The sequence below is a fragment of the Pinus tabuliformis genome, chromosome 3_2 (genome assembly GCF_031772625.1).
Source record: "Pinus tabuliformis cultivar Carrire ecotype Pingquan chromosome 3_2, CPIR1, whole genome shotgun sequence".
Classification (NCBI taxonomy): Eukaryota; Viridiplantae; Streptophyta; class Pinopsida; order Pinales; family Pinaceae; genus Pinus; species Pinus tabuliformis.
In genome coordinates, this window is record NC_142302.1 from 77,984,441 (window position 1) to 78,006,267 (window position 21,827).

Below are 21,827 nucleotides of genomic sequence, written 5' to 3' on the forward strand. Positions count from 1 at the left end.
TGTTAGACTTTAAAACTTTAATAATTTGATGATGTAAAAGTATATTTAAATATAGTATTTTAGATTTTATTGTGATGCATTAGATAATAAGCATTAATATGAGACTTTGATGATGTAAAAGTATATTTAAATATAGTATTTTAGATTTTATTGTGATGCATTAGATAATAAGCATTAATATGAGACATTAAAACAACAAAAATTGGCAAACATAGGCATAGTGTTATTAATAAATTTTATTTTTAATATTTTAAAATTATTATTATTATTTTATTAAATTTATTAAAAACAATTACTTTATAATGATGGTTATTGAATTAATTTATTAAAAATATTTCAACCATGAATCCAAAACAAAAAGGGAATACACATTTTACTTTTAAAAATTCGTGATTCCCTCTCAACCATCACTCCCGTACGAAAAGAAAAGCAGACGCATTCATTCCTTCCTTCAAATTCAAGTAATGTTAACGATAACCTTTTTATCAAATATACATTATAAATTGCTGCGACTCCATTGAATCGTCTCTGTCAAAGAGGTACCTGCGCTTCAAATTCACATTCACAGGTTTACAGGTGTGTAGGTGAACTGTTTTATCATTTCATTTAACCATTTATTTTCTATAAGCAACACCATGACTATGAGAGCTTGTTTTCCATCATTTGGTTTAGAATGGCTGTAAATTCGCTCGAGCATTCAGAGTGCTAAAAGATTAAATTTAAAAACTTCAAGATTGCAGTTTAGTGGGTCGGTACATCTTGCTTTTTTTTCAGAGGACGTCGGAACATTTGGCTATGCCGTAGTTATAGTATTTTGAAGCTTTTTTGGTATATGTTTTCGTCAAATTTGTTTATAGTTTAGCAGGAATTTGTTAAAATTTGTTTATAGTTGAGCAAGAATTTGTTGAAATTTGTTTATATTTGAGTAAGAATTTGTTGAAATTGTAAGTTGAAATTATGAAATTTCTGAATGTTTCAGAATTTTCTACAGTAGTCCTACCCGTGTTATCAAAAACTTTAATAACCTAATTTGTTCTAATTAATTTTAGAGGAACCAATAATTGAATTTGTTCTAATGAATTTTAGAGGGAACCAATAATTGGGTTCTGCGTAGTGCTCTGTCTGTAAGTAGTTTGACTTCGTTAGAAACAGACTTGTAATCCTTGTTTGCTATTGTTTTCGAGCTCCTAGACTATTTTTTTAAATCAGCAGAGACAATGTAGAGAAGAAAGTTTGGGATTGAATTTTAGTGAAGGAAATGTTCGTCTCTCGAATTAATTTCCCCTCAACAACTCGCAGGAGGTTTTAGCGGTGCCATTTGTGAGGCATAAACATGCTTTCCTTTATTCTCCTTTCTGCTGCTTCTTGAGCTCTCCACTGTGATGTGACTAGAATAACAATGCTGCTTAAGGGCTTTTAGGATACAGAATTCTTGTCGTACATATCTCATGAATAGAATATGTTTGACCATTGATTGAATTAATCAGGGTTATCACCGTCGCATTACAGCTGCAATTTCCTCTCTATTTGAACAGAATTTGCAACTGTAAGGCCTGCTTCTGACCTTCTCTTTGAGCTAGAAGAGTTGGGCACAGTCAAAATTTCTTTGAGCTGATGAAGTTAGGGGTGCAGTCAAATTTATTCCATGTTGACTAAGCCATGATCATCACAGGGGTTTGATAGGTAGCATTTAAATCAGTCCATGTGAAATGACAGTTTGTTTATAGTGTTAGAATTGCAATTTTTTTTTCAATGAAAAATGGTAACTTTCATTAATGTTGAAAATTACATTCTGTATAATTTGCACTTAAAATTGTCAACTAGAGTTGATCCTTTCTTGCCTGAGTTTGCACTGTTATCTCCACATAAAAGTGTTCCATCATCCTTATTAGAATTGCAATTTTAAATATCTCCATAGAATATAATTAAGTTTTTTAATCATTTAATCAACCCAAAAAACCAACCATTATAATTTCTTTAAAAATTTAATCAATCAAAGGGGGGAGCAGGAGCAGGAGCTGTAGGGGTTTAATTGGCCTCCTCCAAAAAAAATGGTTTCCCAGTTTACATGGATATTGGAACTGCTACCAACAATCAAGCCCAATACTTAGCACTATTTCTTATATTTGGAAATTGTCAAAATATATAGAAATAAATAAATGCAAAATGTCAAAAATAAATTTCTTCAGGGAAGAATTCACATTTAAACATTAAACCTGAGAAAACTATTACCATAGAGTCAACAACATCCTGATATCAGGGAATTCACATTTAAACCTAAGAAAACTATTACCATAGAGTCAACAACATCAGTCAAAGAATCCTCTCTTTAGTGTCAAGATTTGAAGCGGTGAATTTCTTTCATATCCTCCGACATTTGAATCTGGAGGCTTGTAAACTTGCCAAAAAGGGAGCCATGATGAACAAGGTGAAATCTGTAGGCTGATAAACTTGTTTAAAAGGAGGCCATGATGATTCAAGGTGAAATAGAATATAATCAGAGGAAGGACATTATGTGAAGTCCAATTTTAATATCGATGGCCCAAGAAGTCCAATTTTAAGATTGATGCCCCAGCAAGAATCTCGTGGTATGACGGAGAAATCTTCCTTCCCGACCGACTTTACCTCACCTCCGGCTTCGAAATTATAAGAGGCGATACAAGTGTTCCATGGTGGAGTACAGGTGGTCACATCTCATGGCATTGACTATAAACAACAGTCATATTTATTTAATGGGTATACGGCCCGAGCCTCTTCATCTTCAGCGATTCAAGGTGTCCAGCTCATTTTTGCAGGGAATGAAGTTAACTCCCCTGTCCTAGGATGTCCCATTATCGCAGCTCCTCTGTGCTAAGTGGATTTGCAATGAAGAATTGGGTCTTTTCATCACAAGTCAACTCGTGCCAGGTCCTAGGCACTCTCTATATAATAATGCATCCTGCATTGATAGTGGATTTGCAATGAAGAATTGGGTCTTTTCGTCACAAGTCAACTCGTGCCAGGTCCTAGGCACTCTCTATATAATAATGCATCCTGCATTGATAGTGGATTTGCAATGAAGAATTGGGTCTTTTCATCACAAGTCAACTCGTGCCAGGTCCTAGGCACTCTATATAATAATGCATCCTGCCTTTCATACTCTTCAATGGGTTATGGTTGATGCTCTCGGCAATTTGAACCGTCATTCCTCTGCACCTCACTTTGTAAATTCCTGTCGAATCCCAAGTCTCCAGTTCAGTATGGCCGACAATCACAATTCTCAAGGAAATACAGAGTTCGCTGTCGTGGTTGACAGGATGCTAAATGCCTCTCAGGCCTGGTTGGTTTCAATCCATAAGTTGGAGGACATGGTGGAGCAGAGATGCCCTTTCTAGCTTTTCCTAGAGGCAAAACTGCTTGCTCATCATGTGGAATTCGAGGATACTTTGGATGATGTTCCAATCATGTTCAAAAACTTCTTTATTATATATGCCACCAACGAAGCACCAAACTGGGGGGAATGCAGGGCAGGAACCTAACACGCAGAGAAGATAGCACACACATAAAAGAATTTGGTTTATACAGCTCGTAAGATGGTGCCATGCATTCGAAGCCATAGATAGTGGTAGCTTTTGTTAAATTTGGCAGTCAAGGGTGGAAAGATAAATAAATTAGTTAATTTTTTCGTGAAATTTAAAATAGTTTGATATTAAATGTAAATTTAATTAATTTTGTGAATTTCGATTTTATTAATAATGAATATGAAAAATTTGAATGTGAATACATATTTAATAATATGATAATAAAAAAATAAAATTTGAAAAAAAAGGTTGTAAAGAAATAATTATATATATATATATATAATTTGAAAAAAAAGGTTGTAAAGAAATTATTTATATATATATATATATATATATAATTAATTATGGGTGTGGTTGTTATTTTTATTTTTTTAACTTAATGTTTATAAGTTTAGGTTTTTTGGTATATTTTATTATCTATATTGTTCTAAATCTATTTAGAAATTTTTGAAATTATATGTTTGAGCTAAATAGTTTCCACAATCTAAGTGCTTTAAAAGTTTTCAATTCATTTGTATTTTCAAAAACACAATTTAAATAATAAAAAATACATTCTAACTAATAATTATTTACTCAGTAAAATAAACCAAAATGTTAGATAAAACATTTTTATTATATAACAATTATGTGTGTGTTTTTTAAATGTTTATTGTTTGATTTTATGCGGAAGTTAATTCACCATCTAAAATAAGAATTATAGATATGCAAAAGAAAACATCACACATGCATAGAGATTTATCTAGGGGAAAACAACTGCTCAAAACCCCTTACTATCTATATTGCATTAATCAGAGAATAGAGAAGAAATACATATGTGTGCTCAAGCTTGAGCATACTTTGCAAGTGTATAGTTTATCCCTTTGCTTGACTAACTGACTCTGGCCAATACTTAGCCAATTTTCAAGCCTCCAAGCTTCTTTTCTTTGTGTTGTTCCCTTGGGAATTTGCCCATATTTTTTAGGAATTTCACACTCTGGAATTGCGCAATTGCCTTAGGTCTTCCTTTGGAATATGCTACAACTGATAGTACACTGCGTTTGAATCTCCATCTGAACTGGGTAACTCAAATTCTCTGCATGCAACAATTATTTTGGGTTGATTGATTAGTTAACTGGTTGATCACTAAGTATGGTTGAAGTTCCACTTCCACAACTTGATCTCCACGAGTTCTTCTGACTGTTAGAACTAGTTAAACTGGTGATAACTGAAATTAACTGAAATAGATTACTACAAATTAGAAATCAATCATGTAGAACTGAACTCTAACTCCTTCGACTCAATTTACTGAGTAAACTGGGTGACAAGAGCCATGTCACACAAGTTAACATCATCCAAGTTGTTTGCTGATGTTAAAATTTTAATTTTAATTTAGTTTGACCAAGGCAAAGTCAAAACTATATTTTCTTGTTGCATATTCAACACTCCCTTCTAGGCAAGAAATGGATTATCAACCACCCCTATCTTGTGCCTATGGAACTCAAATTTTCCTCTTGACAAAGCCTTTATCAAAATATCAACATCTTGTTCCTCTGTCGAAATGTACTGCAACAACTTAATCTGCCTCTGCACACAATCCCGTAGATCGCGATATCAGATGTTAATATGCTTGGATCGATCATGAAAAACAAGATTTTCAAAGAGTTTGATACAACTCTGATTATCACAGTAAATCACAGTAGGATCCATTATTTGACCAAACAAGCCAACAAGTATCTTTCCCATCCAGATCACCTCACATGCTACTTGACTTGTAGCCGTGTATTTTGCTTCTACTGAGTTGAGCGCCATTGATCGTTGCTTCCTGTTGTACCAAGAAACTGTTGCGGACCCAACACTGAAAATTCCACCTGATGTAGTCTCTCGGTTTGATGGACTTCACGCCCAATTTGCATCTGTGAAGCCAAACAGTTTCACTCCCTCTATCCGTCTGTACCATAGTTCGAATTGGGTAGTGCCTCTGAGGTACCATTATGCTTTGTTGCCCTCCAAAACAGTGTGGTAGGCCTAACCATAGCTTAAATTCATTGGTTGACTGCATAACACATGTCTGGTTGTGTGTTCACAAGATACATGAGTGAACTGATCCAGGTGGATGTTGGTGGCCACTCACCTATCCAATTTGGACCCCCACAACTGTCTCTTTCAGCTTTTTCAGTTTCCTAAATTGTAGCACAGTTTACTCTTTTTAACAGTTTTTCGGGTCTTGAACTTCCGGAGCCGTTCTGAGGCCCTAAACGACGTTTTTTGGGAAATCTTTGGCAACATGGGTCCATGGACCCATGTTGCCTCCCAAAGTGGTAGTGCTCGGATAGATCTTTCTAGCGAGCTATTGTACGCATCAAACGGAGATCGTATGCCAAAGTTAGGACCCCGGGAAATTGACGTACCAATTTACCCAAACGGGGCCCACAATTTGGCGTTTCATCTTCTAGGGTTAGGTTTTGGAATGTTAAGGGTTTTCCATTGTTTCTCAACAATAAATAGGCCTTTGAGCCTCATTGTAACACAGTTCAGAGGCATGTAGCCACCACATCTCTTCTCAGAGATAGCTACCATCGCCCTAGCTAGTTTATTTCCATTTTTGGTTGTAAGCATATTTCAGTATTTTCCATTAATGAAATGAAGTATTATTTCCGCTGCATCTTTGTGTATATGGTTATCTCTGTAATTTATTGCGTTCCTGTCTAAATCCGGATCAGTGGTATCAGAGCAGTCTGCTTTTTCTCTGTTTTTCTTTGCATGTCCCCAACAAGGTCGGGATATAAGGAGTTAGGGCTTGAACTGGTCGAACCTTTGCAATACTAGCCTCGCAAATCCCGACGGCCTCTTATGGCGGATGAGAAGAAAGACGAGGGGGCAGTAGATCCTATCAAAATCTTGCTCGAAAAAGCGCTCGAGCGGCAAAGGAACGCGATGATGGATAGCTTTGCGCAGATCCTTCAGCGGCTACCCAGAGGCGACGCATCGGCTTCCAACAGCTACTCTGGAAACGCCACACCCTTTAAGGTACAAGTTAATTTTGAAATCCCCATTTTCGAGGATCAAATAGATGCAGATGTCATAGATAAATGGTTAAATCTGCTAGATGGGTATTTTTCTGTTCATGAATTTTCAAATCGGGAAAAGATTGTTTTCGCTCTTCTCAAAGCAGCCCCCCACGTCAAGGACTGGTGGGAAACCTACTGCGAGCAGAAGGATGAAAGTACAGGCTCACTATTTTCAACCGCAACCACTTGGAATGACTTCCGGGATGCCATCAAGGAGCAGTACTACCCTGTCGGAAGCTATGAGGACAAATACATCAAATGGACCACACTGCGGCAGGGACGAGACCAAGATGTGTCGGAGTTCACAAACATTTTTCATACCCTTCGCACACAGTTGGGTATCAAAGATTCTGAGCTGCATCTGGTACTCAAATACCGCGGCTGCCTACACAGATACATCCAGGAAGAGATGGGGTTCTTGAACATCTCCTCACTCGGCACAACATATCGATACGATGTCAAAATCGAGCAAAAGTTCAAACAGAAGAAGCGAGACTTTGGATCTGCAAATCCGAAGCCCAAAGGACAAAGCCAAGGCGGGGTGACCCAAGACAACCCGTCGAAGCCGCAAGAAAAGAACAACACCACGAAGCTGAAGAAGGACACAAGAAAGTGGTGTGAGTTCCACAAGAGTCCCACTCATAACACAAGTGAGTGTCGGACCAAGCAGTCGCTGGTGGCTGAGTTGAAGGCTTCCAAATCAGATGCATGTTTTGACCCTGAGCCAGAACCTGACAAGGGGAATGGAAAAGGGAAGCAGATCATTGATGCGGATCCCAGCGCCACTGTTGCCACTGCCCAGATCCAGAAGAATGAACCCGCAGATCCAGAAGAGGGGGAGCGTCTTTTCCACTCACAGATGTGGGTGAAGGGTTCGTCGCTGCAATTCATTGTCGACAGTGGCAGCCAAAAGAACCTCATTTCAGCAGAGGTCGTGAAGCGGTTGGGCCTACCGCTACATCGCACCCGCAGCCGTACAGTGTCGGGTGGCTTCACAAAGGACGAGATCTGAAAGTTCGCCAGCAGTGCTGCCTTCCCTACAGCATCAAACCCTTCACAGACGAGGTATTGTGTGATGTTACACCTCTGGATGTTTGTGATGTATTATTAGGCCAGCCATACTTGTGGAGGCAACATGCTGTGTATGAGTCTAGGCCTCGTGTTGTCATTATTTCTTTGAATAATTCATTATACAGGATACCGGAGGTAGCCCCACCTACCGCCACATCTTTGATCACTACCAAGAAAGGCAGCAAGCTCATATCACAGACCACGAAATTCATCTATCTGGTTCACTCCCAAAGTAAGGGGAAGATCGTTGCTACATCCATGACCCCTGCAAAGGGTTCCTTTACGTAGCAACAGCAGCAAAGGAATACAGTCATGACAGAACACAGGAACAACTTCTCCTCACCCACAGGGGTACCACACAAGCTTCAAGTGGGCAACAAAGTCTGGTTGCATCTGCAGAGAGAACACCTTACCAGAACCCATCAGAAACTCAGACCACTCCGACATGGTCCTTACACCAGTACCAAGGCTACGGGTAACAATGCTTTAAAGCATAGCATTCCTCCATTCCTTCGCTTGCACCAAGTGATCAATGTGGACTGTCGTCGACCATGCTTCCCACCATTTCTGAACACATTAGAGATTGCAGAACAGCTCACCGGGGACCAAGTTCAGTAGATGGAGGAACTCAACGCAATGGGGACCATTGCTTCCTAAGGGGGGAGGAATGATCTAGGTGGATGTTGGTGGCCACCCACCTATCCCATTTGGACCCCCACAACTTTCTCTTTCAGCTTTTTCAGTTTCCTAAATTGTAGCATAGTTTACTATTTTTAGCAGTTTTTCGGGTCCTAAACTTCCGGAGCCGTTTTGAGGCCCTAAACGACGTTTTTTGGGAAATCTGAGGCAACATGTTGTCTCCCACAGTGGTAGTGCTCGAATATATCTTTCTAACGAGCTATTGTACACGTCAAACAGAGATCGTATGCCAAAGTTACGACCCCGGGAAATTGACGTACCAATTTACCCAAACGGGGCCCACAATTTGGCATTTCATCTTCTAGGGTTAGGTTTTGGAATGTTAAGGGTTTTCCATTGTTTCTCAACAATAAATAGGCCTTTGAGCCTCATTGTAACACAGTTCAGAACAGTTCAGAGGCATGTAGCCACCACATTCTTCTCAGAGATAGCTACCATCGCCCTAGCTAGTTTATTTCCATTTCTGGTTGTAAGCATATTTCAGTATTTTCCATTAATGAAATGAAGTATTATTTCCGCTGCATCTTTGTGTATATGGTTATCTCTGTAATTTGTTGTGTTCCTGTCTAAATCCGGATCATGAACCCACCAACTGGTGGTAAACAGTCGCATCCACTTCCTCACCTTAAATGACATCCTCTTTCCTCCAGTGGTCGCTAGAGGAGTCTCCATAGGTTTGCACTTGTCCATGCAAAACCTCTAAAGTATCTCGTTGACATACTTTCCCTGAGAGACAAATAGTTCCCCATCACCTTTCCATACTTCTAATCCAAGAAAGTAGTACATGAGACCCATGTCTTTCATCTTGAACTCTCTTGCAAGGTCCTCCTTGCAAGATCCAATCATCTGCTCATCACCAATAAGGATCAAGCCATCAACATATAAAATAATAATAATAAAATTACCTTCTACCAAAATATGATAGAGGTTTGCATCTGCTTCACTTTTGGTGAAGCCCAAACCAGTGAGATAGCTATTGATCCTGGTGTACCAAGCATGGGGTGCTTGCTTGAGACCATACAACGCTCGCTTGAGTCTGCACACATGAGACTCTCGATCAAAAGTCTCAAAGCCTTATGGTTGCTCGATATACACCTCCTCCTCAATAACTCCATTGAGGAATGTAGTTTTCACATCCATCTGGTGGATCTTCCACCCAATCTGTGCAGCGAAAGCAAGGATTGATACAAGAGCAAAGGTCTTCTCATATTCAATCCCCTCCACCTGAGAGTACCCCTTGGTCACAAATATGGCCTTGTACTTTTCTATGCTTCTGTCTATTGCCTTCTTCACCTTGAAGATCCATCTCGAACACACAACTGATTTGTTTGTTGGTCTTGGGGCCACTTCCCAAACATTGTTCTTCACAATGGATCCATGCTCCTCCACCATTGCATCAGCCCATACAGGTTTCTCTATTGCTTCTTCGAAAGAGGATGGTTCAGTCTCTACTAGCTCAGTCATTAGAGCCATGTAGCCAATGTACCAATCTGGTGACCTTCTCTGCTTGCGCTTATTTGAAGGAGCACCCACATTTTCGCTCGCATCCTCCACAAGTCTCTCAACTTCTCTGGTTCTCTTCATGCCTTCTCTGGATGGTTATGCTTGAGTGGTTGTCTCCACTCTCTGCTCCTAAACTTGTGGTTGCTCCACAACATCCTCAGGCTCCTCCTTTGGAGCTAAAAGATCCTCCTCCAGTGGGATCTGAAGCTCCCTCTCAAGAGAGCATTGTGTGGATTTGTCTTCATCAAATTTGACATCCCGTTGCACAACTGTCATAATGAGGGATAGAAAATACACACGATAGTTATGGGGAGTTTCTGTGCAACCCAAAAATACCCACAACTTTGTTATCGACTCTAACTTCTTCCTTGAATCTTTGGAGACATGGAAATAAATAAAGGCTCCAAAGATCCTTAAGTGTGACACATTTGGCTTCCTCCCTGCGAAAACTTCCTTTGGTGTGATCATGCCAAGAATATGATGCAGACTCTTATTCTGCAAATAGACTGTTATGTTGCATGCTTCAGCCCACAAGTGCAAAGGTAGGCTTTGGTCATGCAATGTCGCTCCCACAATGCTTTCGTTCTTCCTCTCAGCCACCTTGTTTTGTTGTGGGTTGTGGGGTGATGTTAACTCTCGTCGAATACCTTCTTTTGCACAGAAATTTTTAAATTCATTCGACATGTACTCACCTCCATTATTTCTCCTAAGATCTTTCACCTTCTTGCCCATTTCTTTCTCCACCAGTGCCTTGAACTCTAAGAACTTGGAGAAAGTCTCATCCTTCTTCCGCATGAAGAAGATCTGGCACTTCTGTAAGTAGTCATCAATAAAGATAACAAAATACTTGTGCTTGGCAATGGAATTTGTCAAGAAAGGTCCACAAACATTAGAGTGAATCCTTTTAAGGACTGCATGTGCTTTGTTGTTTCGATCATGGAAAGTGGTTTTTGTGTATTTCCCCAAGGTACACCCTTTTCATGTGTCATGTTGCTCTAGTGATCCTTTGGGGAGGCCTATGGTAATTTGTTGCATTATCTTCAAAGTGTCATGATGCAAATGGCCAAGTATTATATGCTAAAGTTCACCGACATCGCGACTCTGCACCTTCTCCGCATTTGTGCTCAATGCAACACAATCCTCCACATCTAACTTATAGAGGTTCTTCACATGAACCCCGATCTGCTTCACCTATCCCATGGCTATGTGTCTCAGGAATTCCTTTCCTTTGCTAAAGATCACATCGTAACCACGATCTTCCAAAACTGCAACAGAGACAAGATTCTTCTTTAGACCCGGAACAAACATCACATCCTTGAGCCTGAGAGGAGAGCCTGACTCCCTCTGAAAGGTGACCGTATCAATCATGATCACGTTGTACCTTCCATCATCTCCCATCTCGATGTGCATATGGAGATCCTTCTCCTCCAAATCACTGAAAAATTATTTATTCCCCGTCATATGGAACGAGGCACCATTATCGAGATACCACACACTTCCCATCACTGTGTTGGTCATGCATGCAATGAGAGTAAAATCAAGCTCGAACTGTGAAGCCAAAGCTTCACCCGTTGCTCCTCTTGAGGTCTTCTTGCTTGCCTTCTTCGTGGCATAGTGCCTGAATTCGTGACAATGAAAGCACTTGATTCTAGACAAGTCTTTCTTCTTTCCCCCTTGACTCGATTCTGCTTTGGATTGGGATTTATTCCCTTTCCCTTTCTTTTTCTTTCCAGCCAAGGCACAGTTCTCCTCATCCTCACCCTTGGATGAGGTCTCGTCTCTGGTATTCCGCCTTATTTCCTCCATAACCAAATCGGGCCATAGGTGTTCCAAATTTGGTAGTTTCTCCCTCTCGTTAACTGAATCTTGGTAGTTGTGCCAACTCTTGGGAAGGCCCAGAAGGGCTAGAATCGCCAAATCATCCTCTGTTATAGTAACCCCAACTTGACCAATTTCATCACGACATTGTGTGAACCTGCTCAGGCACTGTGGAAAGGTCTTGTTCCTTTGCATCTTGATATTTTGAAGCTTTTCCTTGATTGCCAATTTCCTGTGGTCACTATTATTTTGGAACAAATCTGTCAGCGCTTGACACATTGCATATGGAGTCTCTTTCATGTGGATATTTGAGACAATATGGTCTCATACTCCCTCCAATATGATCCTCCTCGCCTTGGCTACACACTTCTTCCATTCTTTCTATATCCTTATCATCAAATGTTGTTGGTTTCGGAATATCATTATCAATGAATTCCTTCAGCCCATTATCCTCCAACACTGCCTCCATGCAGTCCTTCCATGCAACATAATTCGAGCTTCCCTTAAGGGCATACTCGAGCCTTAGTCCATTGAAAGCCATCTTCTCAGTCTTGAAGAAAACTTGCAACCCTGATTTGCAAATTCGAATCTCCTGCAATGAAAACTTCGAAATCTCTGCTCTACAGTGATTCCAACTCTGATACCATGTAGAAATTAATGTGTAGATTCAATACTGCTCATGAAATTTACTAAATCACAAGACTTGAAGTTACTCTACTGATATGTGGAATTTAATTCACCATATAGAACAAGAATCATAGACATGCAAAAGGAAACATCACACATGCACAGAGATTTATCTAGGGGAAAGAAATTGCTCAAAACCCCTTACTATCTATATTGCATTAATCAGAGAATAGAGAAGAAATACATACGCTTGCTCAATCTTGAGCACACCCTACAAGTGTATAGTCTATTACTTTCCCTGACTGACTGACTCTGTCCAACACTTAGTCAATTTTCAAGCCCTCCAAGCTCCTATTTCCTTGCATTGTTCCTTTGGGAAATTTCCCCTATTTTTTAGGAATTTCACACTCTGGAATTGCGCAATTGCCTTAGGTCTTCCTCTGACTGCATGCACCACCTATACACATTGGAATATTCTACAACTGATAGTACATTGCCTTGGAATCTCCATCTCAACTGAGTAACTCAAATTCTCTGCATGAAACAATTATTTTCGGTTCATTGATTAGTTAACTGGTTGATCACTGAGTGTGGTTGAAGTTCCACTTCCACAACTTGACCTCCACTAGTTCTTTTGACAGTTAGAACTAGTTAAACTGACAATAACTCAAATCAACTGACATAGATTGCTACAAATTAGCAACAATCATGCAGAACTGAACTCTAACTCCTCCAACTCGAATTTATTGAGTAAACTAGGTGACACCAACCATGTCACACAAGTTAACATCATCCAATTTGTCTGTTGATGTGGAAATTCAAATTTTAATCTACTTTGACTAAGGAAAATTCAAAACTAGATTTTCTTGTTTCATTTTCAACAGGAAAAAGAATGGAGGAGGTGAAGTCATTAATGAAGAAAGAATGACCCTTATTTCTCCTACTCCATGAGACAAAAATGGGGGATCAAGAGATCCTTAAAAAAACATAATATTTGGAATGGAAGTGGTATTATTTCTATTAGTTCAAGAGGAGCCACAGGTGGTTTGTCCACCACATGGGATCAATCATCGCTTAGGTTGTTTGATCGTTGGTCGTCCACCCACTAGTTGGCTACCATATTTCTTCATATCCCCTCAAATTAGGTATGTTGTTTAGTTAATATCTATATGCCAATACAATTTTGATAAAAGCAAGAATGTTAGCATTCTTTGTTGGATCTTAGGGATTCCATTTTTGGCTCTGATTGCATCTTTGGAGGTGATTTTAATACAACTATGCATTAGTGGGAAAAGAAAGGAGGACCTCAGGTTAGAGATCAATTTCAAGAAAATTCAAAAGATCATGGAGCAACAAATGATCTGGACCATGCCATATCACTGTGCATTTAGATTTCTTAATAGAAAACTCATTCTTGTCTCAAAATATTTTGGTTTGTTCTTGAATCCTTAATTGGAATAGTTCAGATCATAGACCAATTGTTCTTGAAGTCACTGAAAATATTGATTTTGGGCCCCTTCCATTTTTCTATTGTTCAATTTGGGCAAGAACGATGGGTTTCAATGATATGGTAAAGGAAGTTTGGAGTGAATGGATCATGGTAAACTTGGTGATGATCTTAGAACAAAAGATTAAGAGATTATAAAGTGCATTAAAAAAGTGGGCTCGAGAACAACAGATAGAGAGACAATTAGTGATACAGGCATATGAAAAGAGAATGGAAATTATACAATCCAAAATAGAAGATGGCCCTATGACAAATGACCTACTTAAGGAAGAAAGGGAAGAATTTGCAACTTATCATAAAGCATTCAAAGAGGAAGAGGAAATTTGGTGTTTAAAGTCCTGGAGTATTTGGTTGAAGGCAGGATATATAAATACACAATGTTTTCATAAATAGGCAAAGAAATGAGTGTAAAAAAATAACATCAAAGAGATAACAACAAGAGGCACTAAAATATCAGAGTTTACTTAACTCAAGGAGTAAGCAATTCATCACTTCAGTTATTTGTACAATGCCATGGCCCCAAACAGTTTTGAAGCAGAATTGTCAATGTTAGAACAAATTCCACAATTTGTCTCTTAGGAGGATAACCTTGCTTTAGTAAAAGATCCCACCAAAGATGAAATCCATTAGGAAATATTCTCTTTCAACCTGGACAAAGTTCCATGATCAGATGGATCTACTGCCCACTTCTATCATCAGGTTTAGGCGGTAATAAAATTTGATTTTTGTAGAATGGTGGGTTACATTTTTAAGAATAATTGCATGGGGTGTGGAAGTAACTCTTTCATTTTAGTGTCGATTCGAAAAGAATTGAGCCCTTCTTCGTTTTTTAGATTCAAGCCCATTTCGCTTTGTAATGTTTCATATAAAGTGGTTTCTATGATTTTGGGTAGAAGACTTAAGCCCCTTCTTCCAAAAATAATATCGAAAAATCAAGGAGGTTTTGTGCATCTTAGGCAAATATTTGATAACATCATTCTTGTTCAACATGTGTTGTCACTGCGACAAACACCCTCTAAAATTTTGCCTACATATGAATTTTGGAGCCTCCTTATGTTCATGTCATCTTTCATTTCAAGTCAATAGCGTTGTGTTCGGTCATGTTAACCATGTGTTCAAGTCTTCCTTTAATACTTTTAAGTATCAAACTACTTTCTTTCACATGCCCAACTCATGATGTGTTCACAAGCACACTTCTTTTAAGCAAGCCCATCAGTCAATGTGTATCCTTGCAACTCAAGCATTGTGCAGTCCTTGATGACAGTGAATGTGCAGTGCCCAATCACAGTGACTGTGTGGGGCCTAATCACAGTGAATATGCAGTCTCTAGAGGTAATGCTAGCACAATCCTTGTGGACAGTGTTGGCACAATACTTGATGCTAGTGCTTGTGCAGTTCCTAGTGACAAGGGACTACGTAGTCCTTATGCACTATGACAGTGTAAGGGAATCCTTTGCAGATGGTGATTTCACACCTTTTGTTGATACTGAGAATGTATTTGTTCAAGTCAATCAATTCACACTTGGCTCCTAGTTTCCGAACATGCACTAAGTGCACTCACTAATCTTAACCCTAATTTTATGTCTGCTCTCCCTGTATAAAAAGTCCAGTCCAGAGCTCATCCTTATATTCATCTTTTGCTTTTAATCATTATGCACTATTGGGGTATAAGGAGCATTTTCTCACTCATGGTTGTAAATTCTCTGGATGAGTTTCTCAATTGTCACTTTTTCTTGCAAGTATCGCCTCTTCTTTCTTTTGTTCTTACATGCGTCGTTTTGCTTGCTTTCTCTTTCCCAAGTGTCACTTTTGCCTGCTTTCATTTTTGTATGTGTCGCATGTTTTTTCTTTTGTTTGCATGTGTCATTTTCACTATTGCATGTATTGTTTTCGTCTATTCTCACATATCTTAAGAGCAATATGGCACACCTTCTAGAGGCAGCTCCAGTGCATTCTCTTGCACTAGTTGATGTTATTTATCATTGGAATATGTGTTGGACATATTCCCATATCATAGTGAACCTTTATATTGCAGGTGTTGTCACTTATATTTTAAGTGTCGCGGGCTTACGTTTCAACTGTCTCACTTATAAACAAGTGTCTCTTTGTTTTCGTTTCAATATATATGTTTCAGTGTTGGTTAATGTAAGTTTTTTTACCTTGTATTTGATGATATACATGTGTGTGATCTCTTTTTTGGACTTGTTTAGATGTCTTTCTCTCTCTCTTGTTCCACTGATCCCATACTTAGCCATTTTGGAGCACTTCTTAGTTCTCCCGTTAGGCGCAAGTTATAAAAGCACTAACCCTCCACTAGGTGATGATCCTTGTGCGTTCACAAGCCTTAGTGATGAAACTCTTTTGTCTTGGACTTTTTCATTGAGCCTTTCTTGAGGAAAACTCCCATTATTGCACATTGAGTACCTTTCGAGCATAGTCATTGAACCCCTGTTGCTTGTATTTCCTCACTGCACAAAGCCTTGATCAATTTTGTCATGTATTGTGCATTTAGCACTTCTAGCTGAAAGTGAGGACTTCTTTATCTCCTTGCAACGACAAACTGCACAATACAAAGGCTTCCTTCCCTTCATTGTGCATTGAGCATCTCCAGGGTATAGTGACCTAACTTTTTACTACTTACACCAACCCTCTATGCAATCCCTTCATCAAATGTGCTTCTTATTGCATATTGTATAGTTCTAGTGAATAGTAGGTCTATCTCTAGGTCACTGCAGTGCTCAACTGCACAATCCCAGAGTCTTCTCCCTAAACACTCCACATTGTGTGGTTACAGTGCCTAGTCTTGTCACTCTTGCTGACTGAACTTGCCTACTGCGTAGTACCTTGTCATGCCTTGACTCCTATTGTGCATTGCATAGTTCTAGTGGATAGTAGGGTCATCCCTCGATCCCTATAGTATTGAACTTCACAATATATGCTTCATCTTCCTTGATCACTGCGCATTGCACATCCTCAGTGAGCAAGCTCATCACCCTTGTGTCCTGGACTAGCCCACTACGCAGAACCTTGAATATCCTTCCCTTATTGCACATTGCGTAGTTCCAGTGGACAACATGGTCATCCCTAGGTCCATGTAGTGCTTAACTATGCAATTCCTAGACCCATTCTCTCATGCCCTTTCGCATTGTCCCATCACAGTCAGTATGTTACATGAGAAAACACAAATATAATAGGTGATTATGGGAGTGATGTTTTCTTGTCATGATTGAATTTCATTTGCAGATGATTTCACTTACCATGAAAAATGATATCAAGGGGTCAACAAGGAGAGGTTACAAGGAGGACACTTCTCAAGATGAGACACAAAGATGTTATCATGCAGGAGTAAATGAATCTTAGACCAAGACTAAGAGATGGCAACTCATGTTGACTTGGAAGGTTCCAACACTTATCTAGACCCTTTGGAGGGTGAAGATGTAGTACAAGCAAACATCTATCATGAAGAATTTGGATTCATAACAACAAATATAAGAGCCTCACATTGATACATCACAATGAAGTTTCATGTCAAAGTCACCAAGTTATGGTCATTCAAAGTGTCAATACAAGAGTGTTGTTTGGTCTCATGTATTTTGCTACATTATTAGTGGAATGTAATTATTGTATTTTCAAAAATGAGAAAATGTAAAATGTGTGGAAGCCCAAGGCTCACACATGGAATGTGAAATGTCACTAGAAAGTCCTAGAGTCATGTAGAAGCTCAAAGGTCACATACAAGTTCAAAAAGTCACATGGAAGGTCAAGAGTCATTAGGGAGGTCAAGAGTCACATGGGAGGGGGAGAGTCACTTCAATTTTTATAAACAAACCCTCATTCCTCAAGCAATAGAACTTTTCACCTTGGCTTCTCTGGCTTGGCATACGAGATAAGATCATTCTTTGGAGTAGAAAGTGGTGACTTAACGTTCCACTGTTGGAGCTAGTGTTGTATCATTGTAATGGTGTATCTGGGGACTTTCCCTTAATAATTTGAAGCTCTTAGAGCCAACACACTTTCATGCATATGTCGTGAATGATTATAAGACTATTCTTTCATTGTTTGCGGTGTATGTTTATGTTTCTACATACTAACGAAAATGAACTATTTCATTGGCTTTGTTATGCATCTTGTTGAATGTGCGTTTTTACTTTCTTTTATGATCATGGTTATCTTGTGAACTACTTTGCAGGTTAATCAACGATTCTTTATATGCTCTTGTTTGCCTCTTTTAGGATAGTACTACTACTTTTCTTCCAGAGGCTCACTCTTTCTCCCCTTTCAGTGAAAGTACCTTATATACATTGCAATTGTATGCTTCACAGTGTCACCTTGCTTACTTGTTTGAAAAGTTGTGTGCATAATCTCTTATGTTGATAATTGCAACCAAGACAACTCTCTAAGAATAATGGTGAACAAGCCTATTATCTGGATAGGTCTCCTATCCCAAACGGTGTGAGGTCTAATTGTGACTTCATACTAGGGAGACCCCTTGTGTTGGTAGACTTCCAACACCGTCAAGAAGAGGCTATCAATTCCAGTCAAAATTGAGGAGACAAAGGCATGATTGCAAAATTGACATGGAAAATGCCTTCAACAAAATGAGTCATGAATTCCTATTTAAGGTGATGAAAAAATTTGGCTTTGATGCTAAATTCATTCATTGGGTTTTTCTTTGTATAAAATCGTCTTGGATTCCCCCTCTGGTAAACAGGAGAGCGGATGGTTTTTTTTGTGCCTCGCAAGTCCTTTGCCAAGGCTACCCCTTAGCTCCCTTCTTGTATACCATTATGGCGGATTACCTTAGCTACAAATTGGAATTTGAAAGAAGATGTGAGCGCCTCCCAAGAATCAGGTTTTTCAACGGTATCAAGAGAATCAAACACTCTTAATTTGTTAATGATATTCTTTTCATCAGTGGAGCTTCCTCAATAATAGCAATAATATTCAAAAGGGTTCTAGATGATTTCCTTGAAGCTTTAAACAATCTAACAAATCATGGGAACTTTCAAATTTATAGATGGAATATTTCATTTATAAAACAAAGACAAATTTGAAGAATAATGGGCTTTCAATCAATGGAAACATGGAAAGAATTTAAATATTTAAGCATTCCTATTTTCCTGAAATCACACTCAACCCAAGCTTGGGAAGGTATTCTTCCAAAACTCAAATTAAAATCCATTGCATGGGGGGCTATATGGATCAATATTGCATGGTGTGTTGTTCTTATCAAAGCAATCCTCTATTTTACCACTTTACCCATTCTCAACGCTTCTTGTTCCACAAAGCATTATCTTTGTTTTAGAAAAAGGAATTTTTAAGTTTCTATGGGAAGGGGGCTAAACAAGTATAAATTCCATCTAATTAAATGGGCTATTGTGAAACATCCTAAAAATCATGGAGGGTTTGGCATCAGGTTGTTGGAAAATCAGAAAGGTAGTAAATATTTTCTCGATCTTGATAATTACTTGTGATGTTACTTGTTATTACAATTATTTTATATATTCTTTCTTTAGTTCATCAAGCAATTACACAAAGCAGCAACACATAAAACAATGAACACAAGATGTAGGCACATGCCAGGGAAAAACCCCCCTCGAGGGGAAAACCCAATCAAAGTAATTCTTCCTTTCAATAGTATTATTTGAGACTCTTCACCCTAGACCTTGACCAGATCTTCCCTCCACACCAAGTCAGCCTCCAGAAGATTGATCTCTTTCCAGCAACTTCAACTATGCAGCAACTTGCGGCAGCTCACGACTTTCGGCAGCAGTCCAACTTGGGAGACTTCGTTCTCCCAATCTAGAGCATGAAACAGAGAGATACCACCACCAAAATTTCGATTTTCCTTGACTCCTTAGACTCCCCCAAACTCGCATTCACTTTTCTTCTCGACAACAGACTTTCCCAACTTCCTACTTCGCCCTTCTGCCTGACAAACATATTTTCACACTTATGCCCAGAAGAGAGAGAATTAGAAGTGATGCACCAATGAATTCATAGTCCTTCTTTTTATAGGATTCTTGTGGGGTAGAATGGGTCCTTAGGCCGATTTGATCTTCTCTTAGACCGACATGGTGTGGAGGTTCCATAATTCATATTTGACTCAATACTAAACCGATTTACATGATTCAAAAGCACAAGAAGGGTCTCTTTAAATGTACAATAATTCTATAGACCCAAATAAATCCTAGAAGTTCCCAATGGGGACTTTGACCTAAACCAAGTTGACCCAAGCATGAAACTCATGCTTTAATAAGTCACAATAATAATAAAATATTTTATTTATTCTTTTGACAAGTACATTACGTAATGACTCAAGTACATTATTGAAGATCAAACATAGTTACTTTTTCCAACACAGGGACCCTATGTTAATTAATAAAGAAGTAGAGAAAAAATTGGTTTGGATATTCGTTACCCAAGAATAAGACTAGTGTAAGGTAGTTCTTAAGGCAAAATACCTTCAAGGAGAAAGAATAAGAAGTTTGGATTCAATTCAAGCCTCAAGAGGGTGCTCCCCGATCTGGAAATTATTGTATTAGTGGACCCTCTCATTCGTTCATGTTTGTATTAGAAGCCAGGAAAAGGGGAAAATATAAACTTGTGGATTGATAAAATAATGTATCAACAGCCACTAGAATGCTTCCAGGAGTTTCCTCCTCTACAAGAATTCTTATGCGCTCAAAGAAAATACACCCTAGCAATATTTCCAGTTGGGACAAGGAAGGTAATTGAACTTGATGGGACCTTAGACATAGTCCACAAAATCTTCAGCAATTGGCCTTCAAGCTTCGTGATTGACCGGTGGGATGCACGTCATGGAGATCAGAGGAAGCAAATCAGGGAGGATGGAATGCCTTGGTTTATTCAGTGAAGGAGGGATACATCGCTTTGCTCTTCTAGTCTCAAGTTCCCCCAAAGCTCAACACTTGGAAACAAATATGGAAAGCTAATGCCAATCCAAAGGTAAAATCTTTTTCTTGGCTTCTTGCTCATAGAAAAATTCTGAAAACTGAGAATTTAAGAAATAGAGGCATTCATGGCCCCTCTTGGTGTCACATTTTCTTACATCAAGTGGAAGACATCTCCCATATATTTCTGGATTGTGTTTATACCAAAGCGGTTTGGAAGCAAGCAATTGCCCTGCTCTCCATTGGAGTGAAATGGCTCTTTGATTTTTAAGAATTTTTTTCTTCCTAGACAAAAAATTATGTTGGAAGCTTTTCGATGAACCCTAGAAAAAGTATTGGGAAGCTATCCCAAAATTTATATGTTGGAAAGTATGGTTAACAAGGACTAATGAAATCCTTAATAACATGAATACACATCCCCACAACACAACGATGAAATCAATCTCCTTGTGTGTTGAGTTTGGAGCTCAAAATATAGACCAACACTCTTCTCAACAAACCTTAGACCAAATGGAACGGGATTGGCTCAGAAATTTTATAGTTTTGGTAAATTTTCCCAAAACATGGGATGGAACAAGCTTAAAAGATATGAAAGTTGGAAGCTAATACTGACAGAGGTAGAATTAAGAGCACGAGAGAGCTTGTGACTATGTTGGATTCTCTATTTTGATGGGGCATCCAAACTAAACCTAGGGGTGGGAAGAGAGGGAGGGGTACTCTATGGCCCCAAGGAGTACAAAGTGTCATTTATTCATGGGGTATAGGTCATATGACCAATAATAAAGCAATTAATAGGTTTTTACAAGTCGTTGATGAATTTTTTGAAATGCACATCGACCAAGAAAACGAAACCATGGAAGAATGCAACCAGTCCAACCTAAAGGACGAGATTGGTCAGGACATCATTGTTCATCTACCTAGTAACCATATACCCAAAGGATTGGTGCCCCTAGAGAAGTTGTTTGATCATAATGATGTACCTTATAAGCCTGCCAAAAAAGAAAATGAGTCTGTTGTTCATAAACATAATGTAGGGAGTGCGGCCCATCCAAAGTACATAAATCTATCCACTCACTTGACT

The 21,827-nt window shown here is 38.9% G+C and overlaps 1 protein-coding gene across 5 annotated transcripts in view; it reads left to right on the forward strand.

The window, feature by feature from the left end:
• The first annotated feature begins 422 nt into the window (after positions 1-422).
• The window catches only part of LOC149179936 (ras-related protein RABC1-like), a 510,646-nt gene continuing 489,241 nt past the window's right edge, over positions 423-21,827 (forward strand). For all 5 annotated transcript variants that reach the window (XM_089418081.1, XM_089418082.1, XM_089418084.1 and 2 more), the window contains exon 1: positions 423-576. The gene's annotated coding sequence lies outside the window, so the exon portion shown is untranslated. The remainder of the gene's footprint in view (positions 577-21,827) is intronic.